Here is a 19082-nt window from a genome sequence, read left to right as displayed (position 1 = left end):
ACGTGGGGGATTTGGGGGGGTAGGAAGGAAAAAATGAAACAAGATGTAATCAGGAGGGAGACAAACCATAAGAGACTCTCAATCTCACAAAAAAAACTAAGGGTTGCCGGGGGGTGGGGCACATGGAGAGGGTGGCTGGGTTATGGACACTGGGGAGTGTACATGCTATAGTGAGTGCTGTGAAGTGTGTAAGACTGATGATTCACAGACCTGTGCCCCTGAAGCAAATAACACATTATATGTCAATAATTAAAAGAATTTTAAATTTTTTTTTAAATCCTCTTAGGTGGATTTCAGAATTGTTACAGATCAATATCTACTGTTTCTATTTTTCACTTTCCAAATGGAAATATTTATTCTGATGATCCTATCACTGTTCCACCACTGGACACTCTTCCACCACTGGCTAAGTTGCAAGAGACAGGGGGAAGACAACTTGTCTTTTTAGCTCATAAGTCTCACAATCAAAGCCACTACATGTAGAGACTCTAGTCTTCACACAGGGATCCTTGGTTTGGGGGTCATCCCCTTTGTGGAGGGGATGTAGGCATTCTGGGTATGTGAACCAAGTATTTAGCATCCAGAAAGTGAGCTGTAGTGGTTATTAGTTTATTCATCTGTATTTCTAGCTCTCTTCCTTTAATATATATGACAGGATTGACCATATGACTGGTTCTGGGCAATAATTTGGGGGCACATATAATATAGAGCATTGACTTGGGAGCTGGAATATTTAACTGCTCGCCAGTGTGAGACAGTAGAGAACCACTTTCCCGGTTCAGCAACTGGCAACATTCCAAATGATGGAGCTCCTGTAGCCTGGGTTCCTGACTGGGGGCAATATAAGACAGAGCCCCTTGTCAAGCTGAAATGGGTATGTAGCAGGAGCAAAAAATAAACCCATTTTGTGGTGTTTTTGTTATCATCACCTTACATAGCATATCATGACTGATTTAGTATTCTTACTTTAGTTCTCCAAGTTATTTTGAAATCTCAGTTTGCATAATTCAGAAATCTTCCTTAAGGGATGTCTACCCCCCCCCCCAATCTCCCATTAAAAGAAATAGAAATGCTCTGTGCCCCAATTCCAGCTGACAACCTGTCCTGCCTATCCACCCCAGTGATGGGCATGCACTATCTTGAGAGGGAATATTGTGAAGTGTTTTCTAATGTGCAGCCAGTCTGCTTCCCTATTATTTCCTACCCCTTACTCTTTTTTAAAGAACTTCAATTTCAGTGTAGTTAACACACAATGTTAGATTACTTTCAGACATACAATATAGTGATTCAACAATTCTATATATTACTCAGTACTCATCACTACAAGTGTATTCTTAATCCCCTTTACCTATTTCACCCATCCCCCACCCACCTCCCCTCTGGTAACCATCAGTTTGTTCTCCATGGTTAGGAGTCTGTTTTTTGGTTTGTCTTTTTTTTTTTTTTTCATGTTTGTTTGTTTTCTTTCTTAAATTCCACATATGAGAGAAATCATAGGTTATTTGTCCTTCTCTGACTGACTTATTTGCTTACTAGCATTATAATTTCTAACTCAATCCATTTAGTTGTAAATGACAAGGTTTTATTCTTTTTTATGGCTCTGTAATATTTTTTCCAGTCACCTATCAATGGACACTTGGGTTGCTTCTATAATTTGGCTCTTATAAGTAATCCTGCAAAAAAACATAGGGGTGCATATATCTTTTTAAATTAAGTGTTTTCATAATCTTTGGGTAAATACTCAGTAGTCTGATTACTGAGTCATAGGGTAGTTCTATTTAATTTTTTTTTTAGGAACTTCCATACTGTTTTCTCCAACGGCTGTACCAGTTTGCATTCCCACCAACAATATATAGGGGTTCCTTTTTCTCCACATCCTTGCCAACACTTGAGTTTTTTTTTTTTTATTTTAGCCATTCTGACAGATGTGAGGTGGTACCTCATTGTAGTTTTGATTTGCATTTCCCTGATGATGAGTGATATAGAGCATCTTTTCATGTGTCTGTTGGCCATCTCTATATCTTCTTTGAGGAAATGTCTATTCAAGTCTTCTGCCCATTTTTGATAGGATTATTTGGTTTGTTGGTTTGGTTTGGTTTTTTTTGTAGAGTTGAGTTATATAAGTTCTTTAAAAATTTTGATACTAACCATATCTCAGATATGTCATTGGCAAATATCTAATCCCATTTAGTAGGTTGTCTTTTAGGTTTTTTGGTTGCTTCCTAGCTATGCAGAAGCTTATTTTCATGTAGTCTCAATAGTTTATTTTTGCTTTTGTTTCTCTTGCCTCAGGAGACATATCCACAAAGATGTTATTAGCTATGGCCAATGTCAAAGAAATTACTGCCTGTGTTCTCTTCTAGGATTTTTATCATTTCAGCTCTCACATTTAGGTTCTTGATCCATTTGGAGTTTATTTTTGTGTAAGGTGTAAGAAAGTGGCCCAGTTTCATTCTTTTGCATGTAGTTGTCCGGTTTTCCAAGTACCCTTTGTTGAAGAGACTTTTTTTCCCACTGCATGTTCTTTCCTGTTTTGTAGAAAATTAATTGATCACACAATTGTGGGTTTATTTCTGGGCTTTCTTTTTTTAAAGATTTTATTTACTTATTTGACAGACAGAGATCACAAGTAGTCAGAGAGGCAGGCACAGAGAGAGGAGAAAGCAGGCTCTCCACGGAGCAGAGAGCCCGATGCGGGGCTCGATACCAGGACCCTGGGATCCAGACCTGAGCCGAAGGCAGAGGCTTTTAACCCACTGAGCCCCTCAGGCGCCCCTGGGCTTTCTATTCTGTACTATTGATCTATGTATCAATTTTTCTGCCAGTATCATACTGTTTTAGTTGCTATAGCTTTATAATAACCTTGAAGTCTAGAATTGTGATATCTCCAGTTTTATTCTTTGTTTTCAAATTGCTTTGGCTATTCAGGGTCTTTTGTGGTCCCATACAAATTTTAAGATTATTTGTTCTAGTTCTGTGAAAAATATTTGTGGTATTTTGATAAGGATTGCATTAAATGTGTAGACTGCTTTGGGTATTATAGACATTTGACAGTTTTACTTCATCCTTTCCAATTTAGAGGACTTTATTTTTTTTCCTTGCCTAATTGCTCTGGCTAGGACTCTAGTAGTATGTTGAATAAAAGTGGTAAGAGAGACTTTGCAAATGTGAGTAAGAATATTGAGATGAGAAGCACCTGAGTGGCTCAGTTGGCTAAGGAGCTGACTCTTTGTTTTGGCTCAGGTCATGATCTCAGGGTCCTGCGATCAAGCCCTGCACCAGGCTCCATGCTCAGTGCAGAGTCTGCTGAAGTTTCTCTCTCCTTCTTCCTCTGCTCCCCCCGTCACCCCGGATTAGGACCTGGATATCTCACAAGCTGACTCTCTCTTTCTCTTAAACAAATATTTAAAAAAAAAGAAGAAGAATCTTGAAATGAGATTATCCTGGATTACCCAGGTGAGCCCTACATATTATCACAGGTATCCTATGGAAGAGAGAAGGGAATGTGTTTCCACTCAGCACAGTAGAAAGGAGACAGAGAGAGACAGAAAGACAAACTGAGAGATTTGAGGATGCTACATTGTGGGCTTTGAAGATAGAGGAAAGGACCATAAGCCAAGGAATACAAGCAATGCCACTGTAGAAGCTAGAAAGCCTGAGGAAACGGATTCCATGACCCTCTGCAGAGGGTGTAGTCCTGCCAACACCTTGATTTGGGCCAGTGAAACTGGTTTCGGAGTTCTGGAAGCCAGAAATGTAAGACAGTAAATGTGTGTTGTTTTAAGCCAACAAGTGTGTGGGAATTTATTAAGTGACAATACAAAAATTATACAATGATCAAAGGATTCCTTGTGTCTGAACTTCTGACACAGTCTGAACAACACTCCAAATATCTGGAACAAACCAGTGCCACACTTGACACCCACCAGACAGTCTACACTACCTACAACTGGTGGCAGCCACCACGTCTTCCAAGTACAGGAAGGGCATTTTTTTCCTTTATTTCAGACACACAAGCCGTAATTTCCATTCTTACAGGAATAAGTCATAAATTAAAATTCACATCATGTCTCTAGTTTTTTCATACTACTGGCATGATTTCAAATATTGAAATCAACATTCATTTTATTCAAACTATGCAATTTATTAATTTAAAAATTATCACACTTTTTTTTAGTTTTTTTAAATTTATTTATTTATTTTCAGCGTAACAGTATTCATTGTTTTTTCACCACACCCAGTGCTCCATGCAATCTGTGCCCTCCCTAATACCCACCACCTGGTTCCCCCAACCTCCCACCCCCTGCCCCTTCAAAACCCTCAGGTTGTTTCATTGTTGGGATATAGTCTTATGAGCTCAAAGGAGCTATAGCATTCTGGAGAATGGGCACTGTATTAGAAAACGTATACTATCAAGATCAAAACCTTCTGTGCAGCAAAGGAAACTGCCAACAAAACAAAGAGGCAACCCACGGAATGGGAAAAGATATTCACAAATGACACTACAGACAAAGGGGTGATACCCAAGATCTATAAAGAACTCCTCAAACTCAACACTCAAAAAACACATAATCACATCAAAAAATGGGCAGAAGACATGAATAGACACTTACCCAAAGAAGACATACAAATGGCTAGCCGACACACGAGAAAATGTTCATCATCATTAGCCATCAGGGAGATTCAAATCAAAACCACATTGAGATATCAGCTTACACCAGTTAGAATGGTCAAAATTAACAAGACAGTAAACAACAAGTGTTGGAGAGAATGTGGAGAAAGGGGAAGCTCTTCCACTGTTGGTGGGAATGCAAGTTGGTGCAGCCACTTTGGAAAACAGTGTGGAGATTCCTCAAGAAATTAAAAATAGAGCTTCCCTTGGGGCGCCTGGGTGGCTCAGTGGGTTAAAGCTTCTGCCTTCGGCTCAGGTCATGGTCCCAGGGTCCTGGGATCGAGCCCCACATTGGGCTCTCTGCTCAGCAGGGAGCCTGCTTCCTTCTCTCTCTCTGCCTGCCTCTCTGCTTACTTGTGATCTCTGTCTGTCAAATAAATAATAAAAATAAAATCTTAAAAAAAAAATAGAGCTTCCCTATGACCCTGCAATTGCACTACTGGGTATTTACTCCAAAGATACAGATGTAGTGAAAAGAAGAGCCATTTCTATCCCAATGTTCATAGCAGCAATGACCACAGTCACCAAACTGTGGAAAAAACCAAGATGCCTTTCAATAGGCAAATGGATAAAGAAGATATGGCCCATATATGCAATGGAATATTACGCCTCCATCAGAAAGGATGAATACCCAACTTTTGTATAAACATGGACGGGTCTGGAAGAGATTACACCAAGTGAAATAAGTCAAGCAGAGAGAGTCAATTATCATGTGGTTTCACTTACTTGTGGAGCATAAGGAATAACATGGAGGACATTGGGAGAGGGAGAGGAGAAGTTAGTTGGGGGAAATTGGAGGGGGAGATGAACCATAAGAGACTGTGGACTCTGAGAAACAAACTGAGGGTTTTGGAGGGGAGGAGGGGAGGGGGTTGGGTGAGCCTGGTGGTGGGTATTAAGGAGGGCACATATTGCATGGAGCACTGGGTGTGGTGCATAAACAATGAATCTTGGAACACTGAAAAAATAAAATTAAATTAAAAATAATAATAAGTTAAAATTTTTTTCAATTTTAAAAAAGAAAAGGTATACTATCCTTAATGGATATATAATGGGAAAAATGAAAAAAATTGCCTTAGAATGTATTATCACTAAACAAGATCTTTAAAAGATGGCATCACCATTATGTCACCCACTTCTTGTCCCTGCTGTGTGCTGCTATGAAATGTAATCAGCCAAAAAGAAAGAGGCACTTTGCTACTGCCCTACTCCTGACTCACTCCTCTGAGCATGCCTTGGCTTCAATATCTTTTCCTGGAATGTGGACACAGCTGAAGTCATTCTTTTTTAGAAAGGCCCTCCAACTTGGTCATATTCCAGTACTGATATTTATTAGCTATATAATTTGGGGCACATTATTTAAGCTTTTTGAGTAGATAGAGAAAATAGCACTTACCCTTCAGGTCAACTGGGAGGTTTAGGTAGATACATCTTGTTTAGCTCAATGCATAGCACCCAGTGAGCCATCTGGTAAATAGAGCCTGGAAAGATATAGAAGATAAAGGGAATATACCTTCTACGTCCCTGGGTGTCTTTGGTATCTGCTACCTGTGTCACAGCTGTCCCAATGCTGACTTGCTCCTGCCTCCCATTTAGAGCCTCCCTTAAACCCTTTAGAACCATCTGGCACAGAGCACCAGTCTCTTCCCTGTCGCTCCCTCAACTCCTTCGTGGGTGTGAATATTTGAATACATGATTCATCTTCCCCTTTTGATTGAAAATTTCCCAAAATGTAGAGAACACATTTGACATATTTGTGCTGTCCACACACTTAACACATTTTAATTTATTGGCTAAATGCATACCATTTTAATTTATTGGCTAAATGCATAGAAAATATTATTAAATGAGGAAACTGTGACATAGGGCAGAAACAGCTTGTTTTTGAAATGGTATGGGCTGTGTTTTGTTTTGTTTTGTTTTGTTTTCCCAGGTTGGGGTATGTGTTGCCACTCCAGTGCCAGGCTAAAATCGCTAGACCAAAACCAGTTCTTGACATTATGGACCATCCTGAGTGGTAAACACAATCTCTGCCAGCCAATAGGACCTCTAAGTCCCTCATTTGGAAATATACTTGGGTTAAATTCACAATTATGTGAATCAGTGTGCTTATTTTGAGATGAGAGAACAGTGGCTCTCTGATACACTCTGCAGTGTTACTTATTCCAACAACAGTGGCTATAGCCCCCAGAATCCCCCCGAGACTTGAAAACCTCTGTTCCCTGGTGAGGATCAGGATTTGGAGGAGTGAAGCATAACACTCAACCTGACTCTGACTTCAGTTGATGATGCAAAATTGGACCGTGGGAGTTGTTCTGTATTCTGAAATGAGCACAAGCCTTCAGTGCATTTGAAGACATTGTCAAGTTCTGTCCAAAGGGGGGCCTGGAGTATAGGCCTATATTGTGTTGCATGACGGAAACTTATAGAAAACAAGCTCCCTGGCTAATTTACATGCCATCCTTGGTTATGCACTTGTTCATCTTTTTGACAACTTTTTAAAATATAAGACAAAAAAATTATCACACTCTCATTTCAGGAAAGTATTGACATGGAAATTTTCACCTGAGCCCCTTCATCTTCCCATGAAAGGCAACAGCACCAGCTGCTGATTTCTCCCTTAACAAAGTAGCAAGATCCAGCAGGCCTGTTTTCTCCGTGTCATAACTTTTGTTTTTCCTTTTTTATTAATTTTAGTGTACTAGGCAGGGAAGGAACAAAAATGTATGAGGGACAGTTCTGATGTCAGGATAAGGCATCAATAAAATTTAGACTCCTGAGCAATAAACTGTGAAGCTACAAGGAAGTCATATTTAAGGAGTTACTTTCCCAAAGTCAATGACAATCATTATTTTTTTTAAACTGAATTTCAGAGATAAAGTCATTAGGACTTAGATCTTTGGCATTTTCGATGACTAGCTCTTCAGAACACTTTATCCACATCGGTAATATTAAGACCATAAAATAAATCTTCTCTTAAAATGATAAACATTGTGTACTTCAGTGAGGCCAGCAAGATCTCATTTTTAATGATATTCCATCCTCTCTTAAAACTTAGCCGTGACCTAGGTCCTCTGCCTTTTAGGAAACCTTTGTGTTCTTTTCTTACTCTAGGGCTTCTCACTTACTGATTCTGAAACTTATTTCTCCCTGTCTCTTTAAATGCATTTATGGAAAGTATGTCAATAAACAAAAAGTTTGGTTGCTTAATGAGAAGATAGTTCTGAACAACTGCATCGAGTATATGAAGTAAATGCAACAAACTCGCAGCTGCTGAAAGGACTAGATCACCTAAGTAAGGCACAGGACCCATTTCCTGCAGTGCCCCTGCAAAACACAGGAGGCAATAACGAGGTGAAGTCTGAAGGACTCTAAACCCCAGTGCATGAAACCATGCAACAAGACAAACATGACTGGACAAACACTAACAAAGATCATATGTCAATTTGAAGAGTTTGTAAATGATGTTTAATCTCCATTTAATTCTTTTTATAAGGAAAAACTGTTCTAAGTTTTATACTGACTTCCTTTTTAATTTTTTAATTTAAATTCAATGTAGTTAACATATAGCATATTATTCGTTTCAGGGGTAGAATTTAGTGATCAGTTGCATGTAACTATATCAAGTGCCCTCCTTAGTGCCCATCACCCATTTATCCTTTCCTCCCACCCATCTCCCATCCAGTACCCTCAGTTTGTTCAGAGACTCTGATGGTTTGCCTCCCTCTCAATTTCCATCTCATTTTATTTTTCCTTCCCTTCTCCTATGTTCATCTGTTTTGTTTCTTAAATTCCACATGAGTGAGTTCATATGGTATTTGTCTTTCTCTGACTAACCCATTTCACTTAGCATAATACTCTCTAGTTCCATCCATGTTGTTGCAAATGGCAAGATTCCATTCCTTCTGATGGCTGAGTAATATTCATCAATTCATTCATTCACAATTCATCAATTATACATACATACCACATCTTCTTTATCCATTCATCTCTCAATGGACATCCAGGCTCTTTCCATAGTTTGTCTATTGTGGACATGGCTGCTATAAACATTGGGGTGCATGTGTCCCTTTGAATCACTATTTTTTTTAATTTTTTATTTCTTTTCAGTGTAACAGTATTCATTGTTTTTTCACCACACCCAGTGCTCCATGCAATCCGTGCCCTCCCTAATACCCACCACCTGGTTCCCCCAACCTCCCACCCCCCTACCCTTCAAAACCCTCACGTTGTTTTTCAGAGTCCATAGTCTCTCATGGTTCACCTCCCCTTCCAATTTCCCTCAACTCCCTTCTCCTCTCCATCTACCCTTGTCCTCCATATTATTTGTTATGCTCCACAAATAAGTGAAACCTTTGAATTACTATTTTTAAGGAAGGGCTTATTCAGTCACTTAACCAAGCTAATGGGAAAGCCTCCACTTTACTCATGGGTATGGGTAGATTCTCCAATCATTTCACCAGTAGCTAAGTTTTACCCATAGTAACTTCTTCCAGCATGTAAAAGAGCCTAATGGAAACCAACCTGATCCTTAGCACCCTTGGCCACATCACACCTCCCTTTATCAGTCCCAAGGTTACAGTGAAAAAGAAACTGAATTTCCTCTCTTCCCTTATTCCAATTATTCCCAACAAAAACCACAAATGTGGCCTGGCTGTTACATTCCAAATCTCTATTAGCAGAGGCACTATATATGAGTAATTCGTCTTTCCTGACTTTTCATTTTCTCCTCTCATTTTTTTATAAGCAGAGAAGCACTGTGAATTTATAAACATTATCCTTTGGAAGAATCTGTTATCTTCAGTGAATGGTTCATAGACAGGCTTTTAAGCAACATCAAACAACCTGCTGTTTTCTTTACTTTCCCTTGTAACCACTCACCAGTGTAATTGGAGCCCTGAAAACAGCTGGAAAACAAAACCGCTTCCTCAAAAAAGACATTAAGGACTTGTGAATAATCAACAACCACAGTTTGTAAGAAACAAAGCATCGCTTTCCTTCAGTTCCTATTTCAATCATTGTGCACCGATTTTTAATAATAAGTTCTGTTCATTGTGATTTATTCCAAAATTATTTTTATTCATCATGTCCTGGTTATTTCTCTTATATATTCAGCAAGCAAGATAAGTTCCAACTATGAGGAGGGGAAAGGTGGTCAGAACCCAGACCTCCCCTCACTCTCATGGGCTAGTTTATTTGCTGCCGGGTGAAGGCATCCCCTTCTCCTTTCCTTTCCCTTCACTGTCTCCTTAGATGAGGGAGGAGTAGATCTCCAAGCGGTCATCCTCCAAGGATTGACTTAAAAATGCAACTTTATCTTGCTGCAGCACACCTTGACTTTGTTCAGGACCTCATCTTCTCATCACTTCATCATCTCCCCTTCTGCATCCAGGTCCTAACATTCTTCCTTTCTCATATTGGAGCCCTATAAGCCATTCTTCACACTGCAATCAGTTTAAGCCTTCTACAGCCACAAACTCAGCATGTGCCCCCTCCTCAAAGTCGTCCAGTGGAGGGATCCCTGCTGCGTCCAGAATCAAGTCCAAATTCCTTATCGTGACTTATGTGATCCTTTGAGATCTAGCCCCTGACGATCTTCCTTCAGCCCCTCCTTGTTTCCCTTTGCATTCTTTGTCCCACTGAAGGATTTGAAGGATTTACCTTCCAAACTCCCACCTCTACTCCCCCCTTCTTTTCCATCATATTGCCAGTGTTGAAGAAGACAAAGCGTTAAAGATGTGTCTGAAGTTTCTAGCTTGACTCATAGAGTGGACAGTGCCAATAATGGAAACGTGGAGGAGAAAGTCCAGATTTATTTTTTGTAGTAGCTATATTAATATATTAACTTCAAGACACAGAGTATAACCAGAAAGTAAAAGGTGCATTTCATAGTGATAAAATTTCAGCAAATTAGAAGAATCTAAAAATAATAAATACGTACACTTCCAATTAGAGAGACTCTACTATGTGAAGAATCATATCAAGTACTTTTGATGTTTTTCAGAATTCAAACTTCTTTAACCCCTTTCTCTACATATTTCACTTTTATTAAGATAAAGTTTTGAGATATTTGTGTAAATGTACTAGAATCATGAAGCATGTGGGCGAGATTTTAGAATTCCTTCATATTAAAAATCAGCCAGGTAAGTTAAATAATGTTACTAATAATCTAACTAAATCCCTAGCCATAAAGACATTTTAAAGAAAGGATTATGTAACTCCCAAATACTTTTTCACTTTGAAAAGGTTTCTAGGATGTTTTTTCTTTTAGCATTTCAAATTCTCCACCTATTTGTGAAAGGGGTTAGTTAGAGTCTTAGAACCTAGACTTGCTATCAAATCCTTCTTTTCTACAACATTCTCAGGTTATTGAATACTTCATATCTTATGGTACAACCAAACCTAAGAGACTGCTCCTCTTAAGGACAATACCAAACTTTTTAAAATATATATATGTAATATATACATGTATATACTGTATATATATGTGAACATATAATGTATTATTAGCCCCAGGGGTACAGGTCTGTGAATCGCCAGGTTTACATTTCACAGCACTCACCATAGCACATATCCTCCCCAATGTCCATAACCCCACCACCCTCTCCATAACCCCCTCCTCCCGGAAACCCTCAGTTTGTTTTGTGACATTAAGAGTCTCTTATGGTTTGTCTCCTTCCTGATCCCATTTTGTTTCATTAATTCTTTTCCTGCCACCCAAACACCCATGTTGCTTCTCGACTTCCTCATAGCAGGGAGATCATATGATAGTTGTCTTTCTCTGATCGACTTATTTCACTAAGCATAGTACCCTCTAGTTCCATCCACGTTGTCGCAAATGATAAGATTTCATTTCTATTGATGGCTGCATAGTATTCCATTGTATACATATATACCACATCTTTTTTATCCATTCATCTGTTGATGGACATCTAGGTTCTTTCCATAGTTTGGCTATTGTGGACATTGCTGCTATAAACATTCGGGTGCACGTGCCCCTTAGGATCACTATGTTTGTGTCTTTAGGGTAAATACCCAGCAGTGTGATTGCTGGGTTGTAGGGTAGCTCTATTTTCAACTTTTTGAGGAACCTCCACACTGTTTTCCAGAGTGGCTGCACCGGCTTGCATTCCCACCAACAGTGTAGGACGATTCCCCTTTCTCTGCATCCTTGCCGGCATCTGTCATTTCCTGACTTGTTAATTTTAGCCATTCTGACTGGTGTGAGGTGGTATCTCATTGTGGTTTTGATTTGTATTTCCCCAATGCCGAGTGATGTGGAGCACTTTTTCATGTGTCTGTTGGCCATCTGGATGTCTTCTTTGCAGAAATGTCTGTTCATCTCCTCTGCCCATTTCTTTTTTTTTTTTTCATTTTTTTATAAACATGTAATGTATTATTAGCCCCAGGGTACAGGTCTGTGAATCGCCACATTTACACACTTCACAGCACTCACCATAGCACATACCCTCCCCAATGTCCATAACCCCACCACCCTCTACCTACCCTCCCTCCCCCCGGCAACCCTCAGTTTGTTTTGTGAGATTAAGAGTCTCTTATGGTTTGTCTCCCTCCATTCCTACCCCCAAAACCACCCACGTTGCATCTCCACTTCCTCATATCAGGGAGATCATATGATAGTTGTCTTTTTCCGATTGACTTATTTTGCTAAGCATAATACCCTCTAGTTCCATCCAGGGCGTCACAAATTCCTCTGCCCATTCCTTGATTGGATTATTTGTTCTTTGGGTGTTGAGTTTCATAAGTTCCTTATAGATTTTGGATACTAGCCCTTTATCCGATATGTCGTTTGCAAATATCTTCTCCCATTCTGTCAGTTGACTTTTGGTTTTGTTAACTGTTTCCTTTGATGTGCAAAAGCTTCTGATCTTGATGAAGTCCCAATAGTTCATTTTTGCCCTTGTTTCTCTTGCCTTTGGTGATGTTCCTAGGAAGAAGTTGCTGTGGCTGAGGTCGAAGAGGTTGCTGCCTGTGTTCTCCTCAAGGATTTTGATGGATTCCTTTCTCACATTGAGGTCCTTCATCCATTTGGAGTCTATTTTTGTGTGTGGTGTAAGGAAATTGTCCAGTTTCATTTTTCTGCATGCAGCTGTCCAATTTTCCCAACACCATTTGTTGAAGAGACTGTCTTTATTCCACTGGACATTCTTTCCTGCTTTGTCAAAGATTAGTTGACTATAGAGTTGAGGGTCTATTTCTGTGCTCTCTATTCTGCTCCATTGAATTATGTGTCTGTTTTTGTGCCAGTACCATACTGTCTTGATGATGACAGCTTTGCAATAGAGCTTGAAGTCTGAAATTGTGATGCCACCGACTTTGGCTTTCTTTTTCAATATTCCTCTGGCTATTCGAGGTCTTTTCTTGTTCCATACAAATTGTAAGATTATTTGATCCATTTCTCTGAAAAAAATGGGTGGGATTTTGATAGGGATTGCATTAAATGTGTAGATTGCTTTAGGTAGCATAGACATTTTCACAATAATTGTTCTTCCAACCCATGAGCATGGAACATTTTTCCATTTCTTTGTGTCTTCCTCAATTTCTTTCATGAGTACTTTATGGTTTTCTGAGTACAGATTCTTTGCCTGGTTACGTTTATTCCTAGGTATCTTATGGTTTTGGGTGCAACTGTAAATGGGATTGACTCCTTAATTTCTCTTTCTTCTGTCTTGTTGTTGGTATAAAGAAATGCAACTGATTTCTGCACACTGATTTTATATCCTGACACTTTACTGAATTCCTATATGAGTTCTAGCAGATTTGGAGTGGAGTCTTTTGGGTTTTGCACATATAGTATCATATCATCTGCAAAGAGTGATAGTTTGACTTCTTCTTTGCCAATTTGGATGCCTTTAATTTCTTTTTGTTGTCTGATTACTGAGGCTAGGACTTCTAGTTCTATGTTGAATAGCAGTGATGATAATGGACATCCCTGCCATGTTCCTGGCCTTGGGGGAAAAGCTCTCAGTTTTCCCCATTGAGAATGATATTCACTGTGGGTTTTTCACAGATCGCTTTGATGATATTGAGGTATGTACCCTCTATCCCTACACTTTGAAGAGTTTTTAATCAAGAAAGGATGCTGTACTTTGTCAAATGGTTTTTCAGCATCTACTGAGGGTATCCTATGGTTCTTGTTCCTTCTTTTATTAATGTATTGTATCACACTGATTGATTTGTGGATGTTGAACCAACCTTGCAGCCCTGGAATAAATCCCACTTGGTTGTGGTGAATAATCCTTTTAATGTACTGTTGGATCCTATTGGCCAGTATTTTCGTGAGAATTTTCGCATCTGTGTTCATCAAGGATATTGGTCTGTAATTCTCTTTTTTTTTATGGGATCCTTGTCTGGTTTTGGGATCAAGGTAATGTTGGCCTCATAAAATGAGTTTGGAAGTTTACATTCCATTTCTATTTTTTGGAACAGTTTTAGGAGAATAGGAATTAATTCTTCTTTAACTGTTTGGTAGACTTCCCCTAAGCCATCTGGCCCTGGGCTCTTATTTGTTGGGAGATTTTTGATGACTGCTTCAATCTCCTTACTGGTTATGGGTCTCTTCAAGTTTTCTATTTCTTCCTGGTTTGGTTGTGGTAGCTTATATGTCTCTAGAAATGCATCCATTTCTTCCAGATTGTCAAATTTGCTGGCGTAGAGTTGCTCATAAAATGTTCTTATAATTGTTTGTATTTCTTCAGTTTTGGTTGTGATCTCTCCTCTTTCATTCATGATTTTATTTATTTGGGTCCTTTCTCTTTTCTTTTTGATAAGTCTGGCCAGGGGTTTATCAATCTTATTAATTCTTTCAAAGAACCAGCTCCTACATTCGTTGATATGTTCTACTGTTTTTTTGGTTTCTATTTCATTGATTTCTGCTCTGATCTTTATTATTTCTCTTCTCCTGATGGGTTTAGGCTTTCTTTGTTGTTCTTTCTCCAGCTCCTTTAGGTGTAGGGTTAGGTTGTGTATTTGAGACCTTTCTTGTTTCTTTAGAAAGGCTTGTATCACTATATATTTTCCTCTCAGGACTGCCTTTGCTGTGTCCCACAGATTTTGAACTGTTGTGTTTTCATTATCATTTGTTGCAATGAATTCTTTCAATCCTTCTATAATTTCCTGGTTGACCCATTCATTCTTTAGAAGGATGTTCTTTAGTCTCCATAAATTTGGGTTCTTTCCAAATTTCCTCTTGTGATTTAGTTCCAGCTTCAGAGCATTGTGGTCTGAAAATATGCAGGGAGTGATCCCAATCTTTTGATACTGGTTGAGACTTGATTTATGGCCCAGGATGTGATCTATTCTGAAGAATGTTGCATGCGCACTAGAGAAGAATGTGTATTCTGTTGCTTTGGGATACAATGTTCTGAATAGATCTGTGATGTCCATGTGGTCCAGTGTGTCATTTAAGGCCTTGATTTCCTTGTTGATCTTTTGCTTGGATGATCTGTCCATTTCAGTGAGGGGAGTGTTAAAGTCCCCTACTATTATTGTATTATTGTGGATGTGTTTCTTTGATTTTGTTATTAATTGGTTTATATAGTTGGCTGCTCCCACATTAGGGGCATAGATATTTAAAATTGTTAGGTCTTCTTGTTGGACAGACCCTTTGAGTATGATATAGTGTCCTTCCTCATCTCTTATTACAGTCTTTGGCTTAAAATCTAATTGATTTGACATAAGGATTGCCACCCCAGCTTTCTTCTGATGTCCATTAGCATGGTACATTGTTTTCCACCCCACCCACCCCCACTTTAAATCTGGAGGTGTCTTCAGATCTAAAATGAGTTTCTTGTAGGCAGCATATTGATGGGTTTTGTGTTTTTATCCATTCTGATACCCTGTGTCTTTTGATTGGGGCATTTAGCCCATTTACATTCAGGGTAACTATTGAGAGTTATTAATTTAGTGCCATTGTATTGCCTGTAAGATGACTATTACTGTATATTGTCTCTGTTCCTTTCTGATCTACTACTTTTAGGCTCTCTGTTTGCTTAGAGGACCCCTTTCAATATTTCCTGTAGGGCTGGTTTGGTGTTCACAAATTCTTTTAGTTTTTGTCTGTCCTGGAAGCTTTTTATCTCTCATCTATTTTCAGTGATAGCCTAGCTGGATATAGTATTCTTGGCTGCATGTTTTTCTCGTTTAGTGCTCTGAATATATCATGCCAGTTCTTTCTGGTCTGCCAGGTCTCTGTGGATAAGTCTGTTGCCAATCTAATAGTTTTACCATTGTATGTTACAGACTTCTTCTGGGCTGCCTTCAGGATTTTCTCTTTGTCGCTAAGACTTGTAAATTTTACTATTAGACGACAGGGTGTGGACCTATTCTTATTGATTTTGAGGTGGGTTCTCTGTGCCTCCTGGATTTGGGTGCTTGTTCCCTTTGCCATATGAGGGAAATTCTCTACAATAATTTCCTCCAATATACCTTTTGCTCCCCTCTCTCTTTCTTCTTCTTCTGGAATCCCAATTATTCTAATGTTGTTTCATCTTATGGTATCACTTATCTCTCGAATTCTCCCCTCGTGGTCCAGTAGTTGTTTTTCTCTCTTTTGCTCAGCTTCTTTATTCTCTGTCATTTGGTCTTCTATATCACTAATTCTCTCTTCTGCCTCATTTATCCTAGCAGTAAGAGCTTCCATTTTTTATTTCACCTCATTAATAGCTTTTTTTATTTCAGCTTGGTTAGATTTTAGTTCTTTCATTTCTCCAGAAAGGGCTTTTATTTCTCCAGACAGGGTTTCTCTAATATCTTCCATGACTTTTTCAAACCCAGCTAGCACCTTGAGAATCATCATTCTGAACTCTAGATCTGACATATTACCAATGTCCATATTGATTAGGTCCCTGGCCTTCAGTATGCCTCTTGTTCTTTTTTGGGGGTGAGTTCTTCTGCCTTGTCATTTTATCCAGATAAGAATATATGAAGGAGCAAATAAAATACTAAAAAGGTGGCAAAGACCCCAGTAAAATGTGCTTTAACCAAATCAAAGGAGACCCCAAATCATGGGGGGAGGAAAGTGTGTAAAAAGAAGTTCAGACAAAAAAATTAAAAAGAGAAAAATAAATAAATAAAAAATATAAAAAAGAAAAAATATATATATTAGACTGGTGAATAGAACAGGTTCACCCACTTAATTCGGGTAGTATTTTGGTCTCTTAGAAGAAACTACTTCCCAAAATTTTAAAGAATGAAAAACGTAGATAAGGGTAAACACAATGAAGGGGTGGAATATGACTACAAAGATGAAAAAAATTTTTTTTTTAATTTCTAAAAAAGGAGTTGATAAGTTGGTTGGAAGAATAAAGAAAAAGAAAGTGGAGAGAATTTGCTCAGGCTGGAGACTAGAACAAAGCCCTGTGCTAGATTTAGGGTATATTTTGATCTACTAGAAGAAGTTGTACCCCAAATTTTTTTAGAAGGAAAAAACCCTATGTGTATACAAAAAATAAAGTTAGATACAATGAAGGATAAACTGTGACTATAATAATGAAGGTTCAAAAAAGATTTTTTGAAAGGTATTGTTAAGTTAAAAAATGTTAAAAGAGGAAAGGGTAAAAGTTTAAAAAAATTAGCAGAAGAAAAAAATAAAATTAAAAAAATTAATTAACTTTGCAAGACTAAAGAATCATGGGGAGAAAGCCATGAATTCCATGCTTTGCTGTCTCCTCCTCTGGAATTCTGCTGTTCTCCTTGGTAAGTGAACTTGGTCTTCGCTGGATTCCTTGTTGATCTTCTGGGGGAGGGGCCTGTTGTAGTGATTCTCAATTGTCTTTGCCGGAGGCGGAATTGCACTGCCTTCACCAGGGGCCAGGCTAAATAATCTGCTTGGGTTTGCTTTTGGGAGCTTTTGTTCCCTAACTGCTTTCCATAGAGTTCTGGAGGGCAGGAATGAAAATGGTGGCCTCCCAATATCTGGCCCGGAGGAGCCGAGAGCTTGGGGCCCCACTCCTCAGTGCACCCTCGGAGAAAAGCGCTCAATCACTCCCGTCTCCCGGCCATGCTCTGAGCTCACCCAGCCTGTGACCAAGCATCTCTGTCTCTGGCACACAGCTCTGCCTGGAGTCTCTGAACCCCGCAGATCCCTGAGCTCTTCCAGAGGAGTCTCCCCGGGTCTTGTGGGGTCCCCATTCACATAGCAGTAACCTGTGCCACAGATCACAATAAGGTAACCCCGAGTTGAGGGCTCACTCCTCAGCTCCGTCTCTGTAGCCGGCTTCCCTGGTCTAATACCTGTGAGCTCTGTGACACTCAGACACCCCTGATCCTTCTGTGACCCTGCAGGACCTGAGACCACGCTCTCCCCACATGGGCTTCACCCCTGTTTAGCCTCTGGAGTGATGTTCCTCAGTGGAGCAGACTTTTAAAAGTCCTGATTTTGTGCTCTGTTGCTCCACCACTTGCTGGGAGCCAGACCCTCCCCCCATGGTCTATCTTCCCATCGCCTTGGATTCACTTCTCTGCCGGTCCTACCTTTCAGAAAGTGGTCGATTTTCTATTTCTGGAATTGCTGCTCTTCTTCTCTTTGCTCTCCTTTTGGATTTGTAGGTGTTTAGAATGGTTTGATAAGCTATCTATCAGATCTCCTGCTACCTGATGACGTCTCAGCGTACTACTTCTCTGCCATCTTGACTCCTCCCCCAGAAAGTCCAGGTTTAAAATAAGAAGTTATTTTTGAGGCATCAAAAATTTCAAGGTGCCTAAGAGATAAGTCACAGGTGGAGATAGTGAGCATACAGTTGGAAAGAAGTATGTGAGGCTTAGGAGAAAGGTCAGCCTGGATGATAAAGATCAAGGATTCATCAGCCTATAACTGGAAAGAGAAGTCATGGAAGCAACCAGTAAGACTTGGAAACAGGAATAAATAATGCTAATGAAAGAACACTTGGGATGTGGGTGGAAAAATAAGAACCAGAGTACTGAGAATAATCACTCAAGAGCTGGAACATATAAAAGGCAGAGGCCATAATGATGATAAGCATGTCAAATGCAGAAAGGTCCTATATGATGAGAAATATGGTAAACCTATGTGAGACTTAGGAAGTAACTAGTGGTTGTCTATCTGTTTAAGACCTTGCTCTTCAAGGATTTTCCATGTATTATCTCTCATAGTTACCACAACACCACCAGAAGTCATCCAGAATGCTGCCCAGAGACAATACTGCCCAACTGGTACTTGAAATTAGGACTCAAGGTTTCTGAATTCTAGATCAGTGCCTTCTTTGCCACAACACGCTGTGCCTTCGAGACATATTGGCAATGTGGACATTTTTTAATAAGAAGTACTCATAGACTAGTGGAGAAAATGGACATGAGGAGATCACATTAAAGTGGTGAGTGCTACAAGAGGGATGCTAAGGGACACCAGACATAAGCTGCCAAACCCAGA

Source organism: Martes martes (assembly GCF_963455335.1).
Source record: "Martes martes genome assembly, chromosome: 9".
NCBI classification, from domain to species: domain Eukaryota; kingdom Metazoa; phylum Chordata; class Mammalia; order Carnivora; family Mustelidae; genus Martes; species Martes martes.
The sequence above is the reverse complement of the archived record's forward strand: the minus strand, read 5'-3'. Positions refer to the sequence as shown.